Below are 16895 nucleotides of genomic sequence, written 5' to 3'. Positions count from 1 at the left end.
TGCTGTAAATGGACATAACAAAGGTGTGGAATAGAACACTGCTGATTGATAAATGTTGGTGGTAGACTAGGATAGGTGTAGGCTATAGCCTCCCGTAGTTTTGTCATTCACTAAAAAAGGGAAACAATTTGTCCCAATTTATGAAGAATTAGCCTACACTTTAAATAGGTGGGCTATTATGACGTCTACACCACAAATTCACCTTCAGATTCAATAGTCTGATGTTATATTAAAATTGTGTTGAGATCATTAGTATAGCCTATTCATGAGAACAACCATTATTTGATACAGATTGTGATTTATACGGGGGAGGGGTCTATGGTGTGGTGTTTTTCTGCCGTAAAAAGCCAGACTCACTTGAGAAACAGTTCGGACATCAAGCGGTTCTGTATCAAAAGCGTGTCCCGGACGTCTCCACTGTCATCGTCTCCAGCATCCTCTTGGTTTTTAAGAACCTTTCCATTCGCCTGAAGCAACCTGTCCTGTCTTTTCTGTTGAAGGTAAGGTTGCATGAAAGTTATTATGTGAATGAAGAATGTTAGGCTACTTCGGCAGTGAATGCGTTCACTCCACTTACAATTTGTACAAACGCATAGCAGCAGGTATAACTAGTATCGTAGGCTAGGCTACCTAGTCGCACCGCAGCTGGTTGATTTGCGCATTTTCATGAAAAACCTTAGATTGCCATGCATTAAACTCAAATGAATGCTTTATCTCCCGGGTACATGAAGATAAAGTTCCTACCCCCCCCATTCGGATCTACACTTCGGTACAAGCAGCATTTGCCAATCGGAATTGCATTTCAAAGCATATTGTCAGTACATTCAAAATGGAAGGTTATCCGTCGTAGTTTTGTAAGTATAGCAATCCTTTTAATTGATCTCCCCGCCTCATACCTTCACAGTTGGTGCACTAATGCTTTCCAACGCTTCTGTGGAAGACTCGGCGAACTATGGGGTTTTGTTTCAACTTGCATCACATAACGGGGTAGTTTGGTGAATCACGTTACTGAATTTCACACAGCTTTTGTACCCATTTCGTAATCTCTTTCTGGGTTTTCTGAAGTTGTTCAGGTAGGCTATAGCCTAATTGCTGAACGTGTCATACTCCAGTGTGTAGCTCCTATACTCTCCTAAAGCGGTACAATGTACTTCTGTTTGAAACAACCAGTGCTTGAGCTGTCCACGGTGCTGATTTCTCTCTTTCTCTTTCTCTTCTCTCTCTCTCTCTCTCTCTCTCTCTCTCTCTCTCTCTCTCTCTCTCTCTCTCTCTCTCTCTCTCTCTCTCTCTCTCTCTCTCTGTGACAGGCAGTGTGTGTATGTTCACGTGTGTGCATGCGTGTATCGGATCTGTTATGCATATGTACTGCTTTCAACTTCGATAATGGTACGGTGGGTCTTTGGTCAACAAGAGCAGTTCTTATTAATGACACCCAAGTCTGCCGTCATGATTGGCAGGAAATATATACCATCCTCCCTTCTGACATGATTACCATAAAGTTCAACCCCTTACAGGAAGGTAAAGCATAATGTATCATTAGCTGTTTTTCTTTCAAATGTAACTCAACATATTTATTCCATGATCACGCTCTTCAGTCACTTAGTCTGGCAAAACAATTATTAATATACCACTTTGTGGCTTCATTTCCAAAGCAGTGACTTAATAAATCTGCCACGTCTCTGCAGCCCTGTCGATTAGTCTCAGGAGGGCCATTGAGAGAATACATATGGGCCCCCTCAGTTGCTCATGCCCAGCAGACAGACTGGCAGTGGCCCACTGTGGCCCGACCATTCAGCCTGCTCTCACCAAATTGCAACAGATGTGAAATCACTCCATCTTCCACCATCCACAGGAAATGAATTAGAACATAAAATAAGTGATCCATTTGGTCATTGTTCTAGAGAGGAAAATATTGGCCTGGCTGCTTCTTCGCTGAAAAATGTATGCATATGATAGACACATGATCCGAATGACAACATGGTGTGGTGCACTGACCAACAGACAGCCTCAATGTTTTTCGTATATATGTATGGGGTGTAATTGTCTGTGTCTATAACTATCTCACCAATGCTACTATCACTGAGTTGTCTTATAGGTTGAGTAGACATGACATTTCTCTGAGGTATCATGTGTTATGCATGTTCCCCCCCAGTTCCCCATGTTGGGATATGAAGCTGCATGGCAGTGAGTTCAGTGCAGGCCAGCAGGCCAGGGCAAGTATCTAGCTGAGGCCTAATCTTCACTTGGGCGATAGAGAGAGATAACACTGATAGATGGAGCGGCTGGTGAGGTTTAACATCCTGAGCTCAGTGTTGTCTGCCGGGATCAGGCCTGTGATATCAGACCGCCAGTTCAGCCAGATCCACTCTCCCTCCACCCGTCCTCATACCCGGGATCTTGGCAGTGTTAATAGCTGCAGGTGTGTATGTGAGCCAGGCTGGTTCTGTATTCACGGCCACAGATGTTTTAATGAATGCTGTGTTGCTGCTCAGGCGCCTGTCAGTCCCTCGCACACTTCAAGTGAAATGCTTCCCTGGCCATCCGCCAGCTAGCCAGCAGGCAGCCAGGATGTTATTGTGACGTGTGGGCTACATTCTCAGTGATGTCTTCAGGAAGTGCATTTTTTTGAAAGATCAGTACTCAAAAATAGGGAGAAAAGTGAGCAATGATGCTTACTTATATGGCCCTGTTTGGTGATTGGAATGGAAGGAAATGTTCTTGCAATTAGTTAATGATGACTCATTGCCAACTGAATCATGCTTTGTGTCACCATTGTTGTGGAAGTGTGGCATAGAAGGATAATAACACCCTTTTTTAGACTACCCGAAGTTATCAACAAAGGTTCCTTGATGCATCCTTAATGAATACAATGCCACAATGCATTTAGCAAAATTACAATGTAATACCATCTTCAGAAGGTAAGGTTGCACGGAGTAGCCTTCTTGATCAAGAACACCTACAGCTAAAATGCCCTTGAAAATTGTCAAAGGAAAAAATTGTTTTATTCCCTGATCTGCACAATTCTTCAAAAGGGTTTATTTCTGACTGATCAAGTATAGACATCATCAGTATATATTTTCACTTTAAGAATCCATCTCCAATGGATTGCGGAATGCCAAAATATCTTGCAAGGATATTTGAAGGAGCAGGGAGAGGACATGTGGTGGGTCTGCAGGAGGCCGGGTACAGTAAAAGAGGACAGACTGGTGACCTTCACCTGCTGATGGAGACTGATTGGAGGGTGGGTGGAGGCTGATCTATGTGACAGGAACCACTGTGATTTATTTCTGGTGCTGCTACAATCCTTAAAAACTGCCCTCAACACTTCACACCAAGTTATTAGAACTTACTGAATAACCTTTCGGGTGATGAAAGAACACGATAAGCGGTCTCCATTTCAGTCCTTTATCTGAAACAGAAGAAAGATTGGCATTCTCCCCTGACACCCGGAGTGACGCAGAGGTTGGGGCAGCGCAGCATTAATTGTTGATGTCGAGGCAAACAGCTAGTCCTGTCAAGTCAACGGGTGGGTGCACCTACGTTTGATTTGTTTTGATTTGTCATTTGCTTTTCTCAGCAGAATCTTTACCTTTTCAGTCAACCTCTTTCATTTAATACTCCTTGGCAGCAGAGGCTCATGAATAAATCAGAGCCCTCACTGTCAGTGCTTTGAGGGAGAGGGGAATGGACTTATCATGTACTGTACAATTCTGAACTGGGAAGTACTTTCATCTCTTTCCTGCTCCTCCTTCACTAAAAAATACCCACCCCAGACAATTTAAAGTACTGTCTAAACATTATCATTGGAATTTCGTTTTTATGTGGAATTCATGAATAATTGTTGTCCTTGTTTTTTCTGTTTTCCATAATAATACTGTCACTATCAATTATTTATCAGAACCTGACTGGGAAGCCATAAGTCTTTGTGTAAGGGTTTTGAACACATATTCGTCAATTACTTACACCTTATGTAAAATGGCTGGCTCCACTGTGGTCACTCCTGGTTGTAATCTTCTTAGTAGACATTAGACATTATTCATCATTGCCATGCTGCACATTAACTTGTCGTCATATATTTCCAAAGAGATAGATAGATAGATTATGCTCTCATGAGATTCATTTTGATTAATACTGTTTGTTGTTGTTGCGTGTAATGGTTACGTAGGTACACTAATATTTGTATGAAATATCCAGCTCTAGATTCTCTGGAAAATACTTAGGAAGTTTTACGTCATCAACCCTAATAGCAGTGTAGAAGTATTAGAATACGGAACAAGGTTTAACTCAAACCATTCTCAAACAGGACACAGTACTTGGAAATAAATTACCTCACATTTTAACGCCAAAGTACAGACAGAGTATTAATCCAGCGTCTGCTCAATCCGGCGGTATACAGTGGAGAAGTTGGAGCAGACTCTGTGGTTTAAGAGAAAGATGCCTGAGGATAATACCCTAGAAATAAGGTGGGAGCTGAGCTTAGCTACATCTAACAAATCCTCTGACTCACAGGCATCAGTAACACGTTGGTGGTAGAGGAGGAGGCGGTGCAGAAACCATGCTGAGGATACACTAGCAACAGTGCCTTCAGAATGTATTCACACCCCTCGACTTATTCCACATTTGGTTGTGTTACAGCCTGAATTTATAATGGATTCCATTGAGATTGTGTGTCACAGACCTACTCACAATAACCCATAATTGTCAAAGTGGAATGATGTTTTTAGAAATGTTTACAAATGAATTAAAAGGCGGAAATATCTTGAGTCAATACGTGTTCAACCTCTTTGTTATGGCAATTCTAAATACATTCAGGAGTAAAAATGTGCTTAAGTCACATAATAAGTTGCATGGACTCACTCTGTGTGCAATAATAGTATACCATCTCAGAATAAAAAATAATCCAAACCATCCTGTTAGCTACAAGTGATACAGCAAAAAATGTGGCAAAGAAATGTACTTTATGTCCTGAATACAAAGATTTATGTTTGGGGCAAATCCAAGACAACACATCACTGAGTACCACTCTTCATATTTTCAAGCATGGTGGTGGCTTTGTCATTTTATGGGTATGCTTGTCATCGGCAAGAACTATGGAGTTTTTTGGGATAAAAAGAAACAGAGTAAAGCTAGACACAGGCAGAATCCTAGCTAAAAATTGGATTCATTATCAAAATAAAATTGTATTAGACTTTACAGTGAAATGCTTACTTACAATTCCTTAACAAACAATTCAGTTTTAAGCAAATCCCTAAAAAAAGTAAGAGATAAGTAAGTAAGAGTACTGTTTTCCTTGTATAGTAAGTAAGTAAGAGATAAGAGATAAGAATAACAAATAATTAAGAGCAGCAGTAAATAACAATGGCAGGGCTATATACAGAGTCAATGTGTCAATGTGCGGGGGGCACCGGTGTTGAGGTAATTGCGGTAATTATGTACATGTAGGTAGAGTTATTAAAGTGGCTATGCATAGATAATAACAGAGAGTAGCAGCAGCATAGGGGGTTGGGGGGGCAATGCAAATAGTCTGGGTAGGCATTTGATTAGCTGTTCAGAAGTCTTATGGCTTGGGGGTAGAAGCTGATTATAGAAGCCTCTTGGACTGAGACTTGGCGCTCCGCTACCGCTTGCCATGCGGTAGCAAAGAGAACAGTCTATGACAAGGGTGGCTGGGGTCTTTGACAATTTTTAGGCCTTCCTCTGACAGCCTGGTATAGAGGTCCTGGATGGCAGGAAGCTTGGCCCGGAAATGTACTGGGCCGTACGCACTACCCTCTGTAGTGCCTTGCGGTCGGAAGCCAAGCAGTTGCCATACCAGGCAGTGATGCAACCAGTGCTCTCGATGGTGCATCTGTAAAACGTTTTGAGAATCTGAGGACCATGCCAAATCTTTTCAGTCTCCTGAGTGAAATAGATTTTGTCGTAACCTCTTCACGACTGTCTTGGTGTGCTTGCACCATGTTAGTTTGTTGGTGATGTGGACACCAAGGAAATTGAAGCTCTCAACCTGCTCCACTACAGCCTCGTCGATGAGAATTGGGGCGTGCCCGGTCCTCCTTTTCCTGTAGTCCAAAATCATCTCCTTTGTCTTGATCACAATGAGGGAGAGGTTATTGTCCTTGCACCACATGGTCAGATCTCTGACCTCCTCCTTATAGGCTGTCTCATCGTTGTCGGTGATCAGGCCTACCACTGTTGTGTCATCAGCTAACTTAATGATGGTGTTAGTGTCGTGCCTGGCCGTGCAGTCATGAGTGAACAGGGAGTACAGGGGGGGACTGAGCACGCACCCCTGAGGGGTCCCCGTGTTGAGGATCAGCGTGGCGGATTTGTTGTTACCTACCCTTACCACCTGGGGCGGCCCATCAGGAAGTCTAGGATCCAGTTGCAGAGGGAGGTGTTTAGTCCCAGGGTCCTTAGCTTAGTGATGAGCTTTGAGGGCACTATGGTGTTCTTTTTGTCCAGGTGGGAAAGGGCAGTGTGGACTGCAATAGAGATTGCATAATCTCTTGGTGCGGCATGCAAATTGGAGTGGTTCCAAGGTTTCTGGGATAATGTTGTTGATGTGAGCCATGATCAGCCTTTCAAAGCATTTCATGGCTGCAGATGTGAGTGCTATGGGTCGGTAGTCATGTAGGCAGGTTACCTTAGTGTTCTTGGGAACAGAGACTATGGTGGTCTGCTTGAAACATTTTGGTATTACAGACTCAGGACAGGCTGAAAATGTCAGTGAAGACACTTACGAGCTGGTCATGCTCGGAGTACACGTCCTGGTAATCCGTCTGGCCCAGCGGTCTTGTGAATGTTGACATGTTTAAAGGCCTTACTCACATTGTCTGTGGAGAGCGTGATCACACAGTCATTTGGAACAGCTGATGCTCTCTTGCATGTTTCAGTGTTACTTGCCTCGGCTTGTGTCACTGGGCAGCTCTCGGCTGTGCTTCCCTTTGTAGTCTGTAATAGTTTGCAAGCTGTGCCACATCCGATGAGCGTTGGAGCCGGTGTAATACGATTCAATCTTAGTCCTGTATTGATGCTTTGCCTGTTTGATGGTTCGTTGGAGGGCATAGCGGGATTTCTTATAAGCTTCCGTGTTAGACTCCTTGAAAACAGCATCTCTACCCTTTAGCCCAGTGCAAATGTTGCCTGTAATCCATGGCTTCTGGTTACAGTGTGTAGTTACGGAAACTTTGGGGACGACGTCCTCAATGCACTTATTGATAAAGCCAATGACTGGTGTAGTGTACTCCTTAATGCCATTGGAAGAATCCCTTAACGTATTCCAGTCTGTGCAAGCAAAACAGTCCTGTAGTTTAGCATCTGCTTCATCTGATCACTTTTTTATAGACCGAGTCACTGGTGCTTCCTACTTACATTTTTGCTTGTAAGCAGGAATCAGAAGGATACAGTTACGGTCAGATTTGTCAAATGGAGGGCGAGGAAGAGCTTTTTTACACATCTCTGTGTGTGGAGTAAAGGTGGTCTAGAATTGTTTCCCCCCTGGTTTCACATTTAACATGCTGATAGAAATGAGGTAGAACTGATTTAAGTTTCCCTGCATTAAAGTCCCCTGACCGGCCACTAGCAACGCCGCCTCTGGATGAGCGTTTTCCTGTTTGCTTATGGGGGAATACAGCTCATCGAGTGCGGTTTTAGTGCCAGCCTCTGTCTGTAGTGGTATGCAGACAGCTACGAAAGATACAGATGAAAACTCTGTAGGTAGATAGTGTGGTCTACAATATAGGGGGCGCTATTTTAATTTTTGGATGAAAAACGTTCCCGTTTTAAACAAGATATTTTGTCACGAAAAGATGCTCGACTATGCATATAATTGACAGCTTTGGAAAGAAAACACTCTGACGTTTCCAAAACTGCAAAGATATTGTCTGTGAGTGCCACAGAACTGATGTTACAGGCGAAACCCAGATAAAAATCCAATCAGGAAGTGCCGCATTTTTTGAAACAGCCTTATGCCAATGACGTTTTCCACGTTTTCCCCAAGGTGTCTGCAGCATTGTGACATCTTTTTAGGCATTTCCATTGGAGAATGGCTGTAAGAGACCATATAGGGCGAGTGGACGCATGGTGTCTCCCGGAGAAAACGTTGCGTAAAATACTGAGGTAGCCATTTTTCCAATAGTTTCTTATGAGAAACCAACTGCCTCCACGGATATATTATTGAATACATATGTTAAAAACACTTTGAGGATGGATCCTAAACAATGTTTGCCGTGTTTCTGTCGATATTATGTAGCAAATTTTGAAAAAAGTTCGGCGTTATAGTTGAAGTTTTTTCGGTCGATTTCTCAGCCAAGCAGGATGAACAAACATGACGTTTTTCGCCTACAAAAATATTCTTTTTGGCAAAAAGTAACATTTGCTATCTAACTGGGAGTCTCCTGAGTGAAAGCATCTGAAGTTCTTCAAAGGTAAATTATTTAATTTGGTTGCTTTTCTTATTTTTGTGAAAATGTTGCCTGCTGCCAGCACAGCCTAGCATAGCATTATGCCATGCTAAACTTACACAAATGCTTGTCTAGCGTTGGCTGTAACGCACATTTTGAAAATCTGAGATGACAGTGTTGTTAACAAAAGGCTAAGCTTGTGTTTCAATATATTTATTTCATTTCATTTGCGATTTTCATGAATAGGAAACGTTGCGTTATGGTAATGCGCTTGAGGCTATGATTACGCTCCCGGATACGGGATTGCTCATCGCTAGAGGTTAAGCCAGTACATGTCCAGGCCTGTCTGAAGCTTGCTAGAGAGCATTTGGATGATCCGGAAGAAGAATGGGAGAATGTCATATGGTCAGATGAAACCAAAATATAACTTTTTGGTAAAAACTCAACTCGTCGTGTTTGGAGGACAAAGAATGCTGAGTTGCATCCAAAGAACACCATACCTACTGTGAAGTATGGGGGTGAAAACATCATGCTTTAGGGCTGTTTTTCTGCAAAGGGACCAGGACGACTGATTAGTGTAAAGGAAAGAATGAATGGGGCCATGTATCGTGAGATTTTGAGTGAAAACTTCCTTCCATCAGCAAGGGCATTGAAGATGAAACGTGGCTGGGTCTTTCAGCATGACAATGATCCCAAACACACCGCCTGGGCAACGAAGGTGTGGCTTCGTAAGAAGCATTTCAAGGTCCTGGAGTGGCGTAGCCAGTCTCCAGATCTCAACCCCATAGAAAATCTTTGGGTTGCCCAGCAACAGCTCCAAAACATCACTGCTCTAGTGGAGATCTGCATGGAGGAATGGGCCAAAATAGCAGCAACAGTGTGTGAAAATCTTGTGAAGACTTACCGAAAACGTTTGACCTCTGTCATTGCCAACAAAGGATATATAACAAAGTATTGAGATAAACTTTTGTTATTGACCAAATACTTATTTCCCACCACAATTTGCAAATAAATTCATTAAAAATCCTACAATGTGATTTTCTGGATTTTTTTCTCTAATTTTGTCTGTCATAGTTGAAGTGTACCTATGATGAAAATGACAGGCCTCTCTCATCTTTTTAAGTGGGAGAACTTGCACAATTGGTGGCTGACTAAATACTTTTTTGCCCCACTGTATATACTGTAATAGAGACTCGACTGAGTCCAGGGCCACCTGCATCAGCCTAAAAGAGGACCTGCGTGTTGGCCTGTCATGCAAGACAGATACTGCAAAAACCCTCGCAGATTATATTATAACAGTAGAAATTTCCAGTTAAACAGAAATCTAAAACATGTCATGTAGAATTTATGTCTCCAAAAAGTGTCAAGTATAAGTTTGAGGTTCACCGGGGTAGTGACTTGGGCTGAAGTACAGTTTTTGAGACTTGGAGACTTCCTTTCAGAGGAATGTCTCAGAGGATTCAATATGTATTCTGGAAATTGAGTTTTGGTCAAGGCTCCCAAGGCAGTCAGATCGGGGCTGAATAATCTTTGGAGTTTGTACATACAAACCATTGTGTTTTGTGATTGCTTCTTCTAGTAGCAAATACAGAGCACATTTTTGTCTCTATTTTCTGCTCTCTTAATTGTTGACAAATCAATTTCATAGACCTAACATACATTCAGAAACATATTATGGGTAATGTTTACAAATACTGTACATAAGTACATGTCTAACTTGGGCGAATAAACATTTTTAGTTTGCATTTAAAGTTTTTTTTTTTTAAGTAAACAAAAACACATGTCAAATCTCAAATAACCTCAACTCCCATAGCTCTCAATCTTCCTGTATGCATAATCAGATTCACACTTCTACACTTTCTCTCTCCATACTCTTCTGCGGTTTTGCATATTCCACTCCTTCATCTTTGAAATCCTACCTCCTGTCAGTAATTTCACCATCCACCTTCAAGATGAGGAATTTCACAGGTGCTTCTTTGAGCAGTGTAAGAGAATTTTTTTCATTTTATTTCAGTGTGACGTGCAGAATTCAAAACTTATTTTTGGGTATGTCTCAGGGTTTGCCACTTGCATTGTCCCAAGTATAGCCCAGTATCAGCAGCAGTTGCATGGCAGCGTTGTGTTACTCTCTGTATTGCTGTATTGTAATATATGCCAGTGTCACACTATATGCCTCATACTTCTTTCAACCAGACCCCCAGTTTTTGGTCTGGAGCTTGAAGTCATGAGCGCTGGTCGGCTACTGCGTAGAAACCTAGCAATGCAAAAGGCCTGGTCTACCCTAGAAAGCTTATCTAAATTACGATCGCAAGAACTGCCAAATAGCATTTTTTTTTTAAACATCCTTTTTTGGCCTCTAAAATAAGTTTCATCCCAACAGTGAATTATTTGAACTTCGCTACAAATTAAGATAGATCGGGTCATAAGATCTATTCTGACTAATGCATGTGTCATCACACAGGACCACTTGCTGACACAGACCAATCACAAGGAGGCATTAAGGCTGACTCTCTCAGGCAGGATGAAAATGACTACGTTGACCATGATCCTTTGCTAGTTAGGGCAACTTTCACCATGATCCTTAGCGAGTGTTTGGTGCCATTCAGCTCCATTCAGCAATATGGCGCACTTCAAATTCAAATACTTCTGGCTTCATCCGCCATCAGGAGTTTTCCATAGGAATATGTTGATGACGTCAGCGCTGTCACTATCTACCGGTTTTAATGTCAATGGTTTCAGTACACTATTTCTGGCAGTGTGCCTCCAGTTGCTAGAAGGTTACATTTACCGTTATGTGAATTTCTTATGCAGTTGTGTTTGTGAAGATAGTATCTGACAGGCCCTGACCTCTGCATACTGTACACTGCACTGCTTGCTCACACGTTACAAGCACCTCTTTTCCACTTATGTTTCCTTTTACTGCATTATCAATGTCCCCCATTCTCAACCATACACACTCGCAATAGGAAGGTTAACATCATAGAACTGAACATTACATTTAGATTAAGCAAGATCTCATAATAGTGAATGGTGCCATATCTTATCATAATGAATTGGGGGGGGTGATGGTTGACAAAAGTGTGTGTCTCTTTCAGTCTCCATTTTTTATGGAACTGTATGTTCTACTCTTTGTAAAACATATGCAGGCTTTCAGTGTCCTCTCAGTAAGAAAAGAGAGTGTGTACTCTATGTTGCTTGGTTCACAGTTTAATGGAAATGTGTGGGGTTATAATGAACAGTTAGTACTGTATACTAATTAAAGCTTTAAGGTGATAGATAATTTAGTTAATCACCATGCATAATTGAAGACGCTTCAGACCAGGGCACCAGACTAACATTTACAACTTTTTCAGTTGTTGGCACCAGCCCGTAATTTGGTTGCAATAGACAAAATGTGTAACTGTTTTAGAAAGTCATTCGCAAGTTTTTAATAAGAGGTGTAACAGACCACTGACATAGTATTCAAGAAGAACATTGTTTCATTTACAATTTTAGGAAAAAAGGGTACCAAAAGGGTTCTTCAGCTATCCCAATAGAAGAACCCTTGTGCAAAGGGTTCTACATGGAACTGAAAGGGGTTCTACCTGGAACTGAAAAAGGTTTTACCTGGAACCAAAACGAGTTATTCAAAGGGTTCTCCTATGGGGACAGCCGAAGAACCCATTTCGATTCTAGATACCTCTTCTCTGTCTACACCTATTCAGCATTGTTCACACCCTCTTAAGCTTAGCCCCACCCATCTCTTTGAGGATTGATTAGAGCATTCTGTCCTAACAACAGCAGTCAAGCACCCAAGCTAACTGGCTAAAGTTGGCTAGCTTGCTAGCTACTTCCAGACACAAACAGCTCGCTGACCATTTTACTCGCTGTTTAGGCTACGTTTATTTTATCCAGAGCGTTGGTGACTGCAGCTGTGCTGCTGGCAACAATTTACACTTTTTTTGGCAACGTTTACTGACACCGGCCATATTCAACAGGTGTTGAGCGTTCGTAAATGTGTCAGTTTTTCTTTGCTCTTTACCAGCTACGTCTATCAACAGTTGTCACAGTGATGTCATTCAAATGATTTTGAAATGGTTACTTGCATAGTGGAGTCTTTTGTTAAGACATGTAGCTAGCTAGGTAAACAATTAACCATAATCCCAACTCATGACGTTAATACCCTGCATGAATCTGCAGATAGCTACCCAACCAGGTTCAATGTTAGCTAGCTAACATTAGTCTATAACTAGCAATGCAAATGGCTCTAAAGTACAAATAATATTACTACACAGATCATACATGTAACGTTAGCTAGCGAGCCAGCCAGCTAACTTTAGCTAGCTAGCTAACAGTACACTTTAACTTTAAATGAAAACGACTTTCTGACCAAATTAGAGACATGTAATATCTGAAAGATATTTAACTCTCTCACGGATGCCATGGTTGCCCTTAGTTTGAAGATGTAATCCCGAGACAGGTGTTTTCTCGATCTCCTTAGTTATCATATTCTAATTCCACTGATTTCAAAACTCAGTCCTCCAGAAAGTGGAGAGCAACACTTATGCAGTTCTCCTAGGCAATATATATTTTTGAAAGCAGCATTAGACAAGATTACCTACACATACGGACCAGCTCAAATAGACAGAAGCGTACTACATGGCAGACCAATCCGAACTCATCTCTCGGCATGTCCAGCCCACTTATTATCTCAGCCACTCATGGCTAGCGGGAAGGTTTCTGACTTTTTCTGTGGCTAAACCAACTTGGCTCGTAATTTAACAATTTTATTCAGCTTTACAGATGGCATACAAGTTTGTTATTAAGGCACATGACAATTCACATGTTCCAGAAGGCCTTTCTGCCAATAAACATGTTTAGATCAACTTTTTTATGTTCAAATGTCTCTTCCGTAAAGTAGTGACACGCGACATACACCTAGTTTTCTGAAATGAGTCACATTTCATAGGTTAATTTATTTGGGGCTAATTCACCACATGAGTAAATGGAAACTCAAAACAAATTAGCTAGATCATGGGTTCTCAAACTTTTTGGGTCTGGAGAACCCTTTTGTGATAGCAAATTCATCAGGGACCTCCTCATAACCAGAACACAACTCGAGTGAGGTAAAAAAAAATAGTTTTACTATGACTTCTGCAGTGCATGCCCGGACGAACCAAGTCTGGCCCTGGGGCTCGGGCCCTGGGAAGGAACATTTTAAAGGCCTGTTTCTTGGCCCGCATCGGAGAGATAATTATGTTGTTTCCAAGCCAATTTCCTGTAATTGCACACATTTTCTCATGGAGCAGAGAAATGTTTTGTTGGTACAGCTTTAAAGCTAGTATCCTGTAATTCTACACATTTTCCAGGAGGCAGACAGAAAATATTGCAGTTTTAAAGCTTAAATTACAGTGCATTTATGTAAAAATAGTGGAGTGCTGTGGATACCAGTATCCCCAGGCCCATGTTGGCCAGGGTTAAGAACATAAGAGATTAATAATATAGTATTGTATTAACACTCTAAACTTATTCCACGAATCCCTTAGACAAAATGTCTTTAATATGTTGTTGGTAGTTATATATAGTCATATATATATATCTTTTTTTTAGATCAGTACCTCCTCACTTTGAGGACCCCTGACCTAGATCACTTTAATTATATATGTTTTAATTTAACCTTTATTTAATTTAACTAGGCAAGTCAGTTAAGAACAAATTCTTATTTACAATGCCTACACCGGCAAAACCCGGAGGATGTTGGGCCAATTGTGCGCCGCCCTATGGGACTCCCAATTACGGCAGGTTGTGATACAGCCTGGATCACTAACTCTAAACATGAATCCACTACTAGTAGCAATGCATTAATCCAACAGTAAATTCAATGTACAGATAAAAACAATGTTGCAGTTGTAGTATGGCCCTATAAAATCTGTTATATTTTTTTGTCTCATTTTGTCTAAACCATGTCAGGAGACCACCTTTTAAGGTCTGGGAATTATACGAAACATTTTGATTTTAGAGTGTAGTTACCCTTTAATTGCCAATAATCATCATATCATTCTGCCAGGTAGGCAAAGGGTAGTTAACATTTATTTGAGAAGGTTTATGGGGATGCCTTTTTGTCTACCAGTAGATAGTTATTAGCATTGTCGCTAATGGCTACACAAAGTTGCAGACGGGCACACCGCACACACACAGACAGGGGCATTCCCGTGCAGTTGCTTCTTCAAAAGGTTGCAGGAAATACAAATCACTGATGCATTCTGTTCAGTTCAGTACATTTTGAATATTGTTGAATTCCTTTTTAATGTCTGGATTCCGTGATTCTGTGCACATTATCAGCAGTGCAGATTTTTAAGCAATAGCTTCCAAAGCTGTTTTTCCTGCAATTGGATTTTGGAATGTTATAGCCTACAACCAGAACACATTTTCTCCCTGAGCAAGAGGGGAGATAGCTCAAAGGCCAGCAGATGGCACTATTGAGTCGTTTCATCTTACCGTCTTGTTAGTGGAATTTCTAAATTCCAATATGTTTTATAGCCAAAATCAGATTCACACTCTCTCTAGTTCATTAATGAGGTGTAAGTTCATTAATTATGCATGAAGTAGATCGAGACCAGTTTTAAAAGCCAGGTAAACAGCGTTTAATTCAAGAGAGTACTCAAGACATACACATATTTCCACAGGTTATAAACTGAAAATGACGTCAGCGTTTTCTAAACGTTCTATCTATTTCACAAGTAGAGGGGCCCTCTAGCTCTCGAGCCTTCGCGTTATCAGCACGAAGTCAAGGTCAGTCAGTATAAATCAACATTCTAGACAGTCTGGAGATGGGCCGTTCCTGCCACCTGGAGATTGTACAAATGTATGAACTAAGGAACAGACCTTCATTGTTACTAAACTCCTGACTACATTATATACAATTGGGAATGGGAGCAAGAGAGAAAATTCACATGTACAGTACAGTATAAAATTTGGACTAGTCAGTTCTGATTGGAATGTATACATAATTAGTCACTTCAACCATAATTTCCTCTAACACCGTCCAAAGGGAATATTTGTATATAATGTGCTCTGAGAATCGGGAAGCAAGATCAGGGAGTGAGTGTTTTAATAAATTAACACAACATAGTACAAAACTAACAAACATGAAAAATGCACAGAACTGACACAGGAACAGAAACAATAAAGCCTGGGGAAGGAACCAAAGGAAGTGACATATGTAGGGAAGGTAATCAGGGAGGTGATGGAGTCCAGGTGAGTCTGATGACGCGCAAGTGCGTAACGATGCTGACAGGTATGCGCCATAACGAGCAGCCTGGAGACCTAGACGCCGAAGAGGGAGCACATGTGACAGTTTGCAGCTGGCAATACACTTGAATCCCTCATGGACTGGTTTGTACATAAAACATTCTCCATTAACTTCTTGCGTTGAGCAATCCCGTATCCGGGAGCGTAATCATAGCATCAAGCTCATTACCATAACGCAACGTTAACTATTCATGAAAATCGCAAATTAAATTAAATAAATATATTGGCTCACAAGCTTAGCCTTTTGTTAACAACACTGTCATCTCAGATGTTCAAAATATGCTTTTCAACCATAGCTACACAAGCATTTGTGTAAGAGTATTGATAGCTAGCATAGTATTAAGCCTAGCATTCAGCAGGCAACATTTTCACAAAAACAAGAAAAGCATTCAAATAAAATAATTTACCTTTGAAGAACTTCGGATGTTTTCAATGAGGAGACTCTGAGTTAGATAGCAAATGTTCAGTTTTTCCAAAAATATTATTTGTGTAGGAGAAATCGCTCCGTTTTGTTCATCACGTTTGGCTAAGAAAAAAACACAACTTTTTTCCAAATGAACTCCACAATATCGACAGAAACATGGCAAACAAGCTAGATGTTCTTTACCATTCGGCCATCAGGTTTTCCACCAATGCTCCTTATAGGACACATCACTGCACTCTATACTCCTCTGTAAACTGGTCATCTCTGTATACCTGTTGCAAGATCCACTGGTTGATGCTTATTTATTAAGCCCTCCTAGGCCTCACTTCCCCCTATCTGAGACACCTACTGCTGCTCTCAACCTCCACATACATATGTGTAATGATGACAATTACAAAAATACTGAATGAACACTTTTATTTTAACTTAATTTAATACATTAATAACATCTATTTAGTCTCAAATAAATAAAGAAATATGTTCAATTTGGTTAAAATAATGCAAACACAATGTTGGAGAAGAAAGTAAAAGTGCAATATGTGCCATGTAAAAAAGCTAATGTTTAAATCTCCTGCTCAGTATATGAGAACATATGAAAGCTGGTGGTTCCTTTTAACATGAGTCTTCAATAATCCCAGTTAAGAAGTTTTAGGTTGTAGTTATTATAGGAATTATAGGACTAATTCTCTCTATACATTTATATTTAATATACCTTTGACTATTGGATGTTCATATAGGCACTATAGTATTGCCAGCCTAATCTCGGGAGTTGATAGGCT

At 40.9% G+C, this 16895-nt stretch overlaps 1 protein-coding gene across 1 annotated transcript in view; it reads left to right on the top strand.

Annotated features, from left to right (window-relative positions):
• Nucleotides 1-362: 362 nt before the first annotated feature.
• LOC118399746 (contactin-4) overlaps nt 363-16895 on the top strand; it is a 92655-nt gene continuing 76122 nt past the window's right edge. The window contains exon 1 of the mRNA XM_035795998.2: nt 363-500. The gene's annotated coding sequence lies outside the window, so the exon portion shown is untranslated. The remainder of the gene's footprint in view (nt 501-16895) is intronic.

The sequence above is a fragment of the Oncorhynchus keta genome, chromosome 21, assembly GCF_023373465.1.
Source record: "Oncorhynchus keta strain PuntledgeMale-10-30-2019 chromosome 21, Oket_V2, whole genome shotgun sequence".
NCBI lineage: Eukaryota > Metazoa > Chordata > Actinopteri > Salmoniformes > Salmonidae > Oncorhynchus > Oncorhynchus keta.
This window is presented reverse-complemented; position numbering and strand designations above follow the sequence as displayed.